The following is a 4,555-nucleotide window of genomic DNA, read 5'->3' as shown; positions in this document are numbered from 1 at the left end:
CATCGTCCAGGACACCATCAAAACGCTGAAATGGGATCTGCTACCGCACCCGCCGTATTCGCCAGACCTGGCGCCTTCCGATTATCACTTGTTCCGGTCGATGGCGCATGGCTTGGCTGGGCTACACTTGACCAATTTCGAAGAAGTGCAAAATTGGTTGGATGAATGGTTTCGGTCCAAAGACGCGTCGTTTTATTGTCGCGGTATTCATGTATTGCCAGAGAGATGGCGAAAATGTATAGCTAGCGAGGGACGATACTTTGAATAAACCATTTTTTGTATTTCTCTTGAAATTTTCCATTTTTTATTGATCAAAAAAACCCGGAAACTTAGTTGCGCACCTAGTATATGTATATATGTATATATAATTTATTATATCATTTATCTGGCCCGAGAAATATACTTGGTATATATGTTATGTTATGTATGTATATGCTTTATTGTCTATCCCCGTAGGGTTTACAATCTTGTGTCTTGTGGCGTTTTTTAGGGACGTACCCAACCCTTTACAACACACTTCCCTCCTAATCCGACCTCTGTTCTTCCCTTTTGCTCTATAGTCTCTTCTTCCCGTCTTCCCCCTCCTCGCCCGAGTCCATTAAGAGCTTCTCCTCCATCTTTCTGGTGATTTCTTCCTCCTCGGTCATCCTTGCACTCCTGCCTTCCTCCATTCTCCTTTCTAATCTCCTTACTTTCTCCTCTCTTTCCCTTGCCCTCCTTTGCACCGACTTATCTTTGTCCATCTTTACCCTTAACCTGTTCCCTGCCTTTCTCCTTGCTCCCAAAACCCTCCTCTTATCCTCCTCTTTACCTAACTTTACCAGGATCGTCAACCAGTCACCTCTCTGTCCTACCAAACTCACCTCTCTTACCTCCGCCTTCACCTTCAGTCCTTCTGCAAAAAGTTCCTCTACTTTCTCCCTATTTGACTCCTTACCTTCCCACCTCTCCTTCTCGATCCTTATAATTATGTTCTTCCTTCTTTTCTCGTCTTCGTCCTTTTCGTAGTCTTCTGCCCACCATTTCCTCCTCCCAGCTTTACCCCTACTCTCTTCGCTGTCATCCCTCTTCCTTTTTCCTGCGCTCTGCTCCAACCTGTATACCTTTCTTTTCAGGCTCACCACCTCCTCTCTCAGATCTTTTATCTCCTTCTTTTATCTCTTCTCTTATTACCCTCCTCCACCTCTTTCATCACCTCCGATATCTGCCCCTTCACCATCTTCTCCATCGCCTCCTTCTCTATCGTGAACCTCCCTCTGAATTTCATCCTTCTTTCCACCACTTCCTCTCTTTCTCCCTTTGTATCTTTAGCCTTCACCTCCTTCCTCTCGCCCTCTCTTCTATATCCTTCTTTTCAATCCACTTCTTTTCGTTTCTCCGTGCCTTACTCTTCTTTCCGCGTTCGTATCTCCAGCTCAACAACACGTGTGCCGGGCCGTACTCACGTATCCTACTTGGTATATATATTTATATATTGTAATAAAATAAAATCAATGTTAATTATTTTAGAACAATAAAAATATCTTTTTATTAGTTTTACATCCAACATCACAGTTGATTTGATTACTAATGGACTAAGTCTAATAAGTGACGTATGGTATGATGGGATCAAACTGTCCCCCCTCCCCATAGGTAGGTAAGATAATCTGTTATACATATAGTCTATTAATCACTACCACTAAAGCTTACTAAAAAAAAAAAAAAAAAAAAAAAAAAAAAAAATAGAAATTCAAATTGGTAATTGTGTCAAAAATTCTCTATATAAAAAATACTAAATAAAAGAATTATTATACAAAGCAGCAACAAATCTATTTGTTGCTCGTGTAAAACATCTTGTGTAAATACTGCACGTAAATATCGGAAAAATCGGAAATAAAAACGACCCATTTCACATCTGCGCTGGGTGCCTTAAATAACTAATGGACATCACAATCAGTTTGATCACTAATAGACAAGCTACATCATAATTCTATATATATCACAACCGGCAAAAAATATCATATGTAACAGGTAACACTGGAAAGAATTTATCGTTTTGTCTCCTTAAGAGTTGTTTCTTTTGCAAGAATGCTCTTCCTTTTCCCAGTTTCGAACCCTTTTTCTTACTTCCGCCAGGGGGCATTCAACCAGGACATCACAGAGTCTTTGGCATCTGAGAGATCACTTTCAGGAAGTCGCATTTGTATCACATCTAAAAATATATAATATATAAAATATAATTATATTTTCCGCTAATAAATACCAACACAGCTTACAGACTATATTCATTTAGTCCTTAATAACACAATTTAGAAAGGCAATGATCAAATCGAGTTGATATATTTACATCAAAGAATACGCACTAACTTAATATTTCAAGACGTGAATTATTCAATATATATATATTAAATTCCCATATAGTTACACCCATATTGTATATAAACAGTGGATGAAAATTGTAGAGATACTTTACTTTTCCATGCTAATAAAAAATGTCACTAATCAAATATTCAATAATCTTCAAAAGCCTTCAAATGCATACCTTAAAGTACCTCCCAAAGATGCAGATTTTGAAAGCCCTTATTCCACTTCTGTCAGTACCCTTAAAATTGTAGGAACAGGCCAGCGTATTAAGTATCAACTTTGTCATAACTTGAGCAGCTGCTTTCCCTTCAATTTTATTCAAGGAAAATGAAGCCAAGTACTGAACCTAAAAATAAAACAATTAATCACATCTACAGTTCGCTGACATAGGGATATAAAATAGTACAAGTAGAATTAAGCATGTATAGAACAAATATAACAAAATCAGAAAGTCATCATTTTCGGATATGTTTGGCTAGAGGGACTCCATGTTACACATTAAAAATCAATACAAAACATCCTTAAACTTACCATTGACAAATTGGAGTCGTCCTCCAAAAATCTCTCCATAGCTTTCAGATCATCCTCTGTGTAAACAGGAAGGGCCGGGAGATCTGATGGACGAATAATTCTCTTCTCAGCTGGAAGAAGAGACCGGTTGAGTCGCGTCTGATTCATAATTGTGACATCAACTTTACTGCTCAGTTCTTCCACTCGCACAAGTGTAGTTTTGCATAGAGATTTTATTTCTCTAATGCTGTTATTGATATCTGAAATTAAATAATATAATTAATGTAAAAATACAAACAGGACCAACAACTGATCATAACGTAATTACCAAAGGAAAGACTCTCAGCATCATTAGCATCTCGTGACATTTTTCGGTGACAACTAAACAGCTGACGACGAAAGATTTCAGGATTCCTAGGACTTATCTCGTGCAACGATGGAGACTTCAAAGGTGTAGAACAACTTGAGCGAACTACTTCTGTGTCCCTTGACCTTGAGCTCTTGGAAGAACTTTGTCGTTCAGAAGAGATTCCAAAGCTGGACTCAACTTCAGACTCATCAGTTACATTTTCCTTCTCATCCCCCATACTATTGACATTGTCCTGATATGTGGCATTCTGTTGCAAAGGGCTTTTGACACATACATTCAGCTGAGGAACGGTTAATGTGCTCTTCTGCTTCTTAAGAGCATTTTTCAGACTTCCTTGTTTTAACTTCTGAAGAAGTTCTTGCCGCTCAGTTTGCTGACTTTTGATTTTTTCCATTACAGAGAGAGCAGTTCCCGTGTTTTTGTGTGCCACAGTCACAATAATTTTTTTGTTCTTGTCATTTATTCTAAAGAACAAGATATATATACATACATATATACATAGCAGCAGGAATTTGATAGAATACATGCAGTACTTAGAATAGCGGCATTGTGTGCAACAAAGGCACACACAGAAATGCATCACCATCTGACATTAGCCAACATTTTGACTGAACCTCTGTCAGAGAAAAACTTCTTCTAACATGTTCCTTCTCAGACACACGGACAATGCCTACAATGGATGAGTCCAGAGGATATGTGTAGAAGTTCTCAACATTAAGGAACATATTTCCAATCATAAAAATGCCATCTTCATTCTGAACAATGTTCCTCAATACAACAATGTCTCCACCAACAGTCCGAAAGCACGAATCTTTCCTTAATAGGGAAGGAAACCATGGTTCAGTAAATTAAACGAAGAACATTACAGAAAAAATTACTCAACATCAGTAAACAAAAATCAGCTCTCAATACCGCCCTCATGCAGTGTGCTGCTATGTCGTTTATCAATACTTAGGTTATGTTCCGAAACGTCCTCTCCGATGAAAATTTTGCTCAATGTTGGAACGTAACACTAATCTATGAGATAGTCCATAAATGTAACATTACTGAAAATACTTACTGAACGCTGATCGTCATCCATGGTTCCCGGAAAGCCTGTCACTTTGCGTCAGTGCTGAATATTCGAGATAAATATTCTTCCCAAGTTATTACTTATATAAGGACCACTTGCTTGACCATTTATTGCTTGATGTCGAAAGTATCGATACTTTCGAACACTGTGATGTGAGATCCCGCGTGGCTGCAATGGTAGCGTGTCGCCGCACACGTTCGTACACGTAACGCGATGTAAATCTCACAATGCGAGCGTCGAACGACACGAGCGTAAAAACG

At 38.6% G+C, this 4,555-nt stretch overlaps 1 pseudogene; it reads right to left on the bottom strand.

The window, feature by feature from the left end:
- Positions 1-328: 328 nt before the first annotated feature.
- On the bottom strand, positions 329-4,300 carry LOC139782277 (uncharacterized; annotated as a pseudogene).
- Between the last annotated feature and the right edge of the window lie 255 nt (positions 4,301-4,555).

This window comes from Temnothorax nylanderi, unplaced genomic scaffold (genome assembly GCF_030848795.1).
Source record: "Temnothorax nylanderi isolate EJ_2023f unplaced genomic scaffold, tnyl_v1.0 TNYL_tig0401_pilon, whole genome shotgun sequence".
Classification (NCBI taxonomy): domain Eukaryota; kingdom Metazoa; phylum Arthropoda; class Insecta; order Hymenoptera; family Formicidae; genus Temnothorax; species Temnothorax nylanderi.
This window is presented reverse-complemented; position numbering and strand designations above follow the sequence as displayed.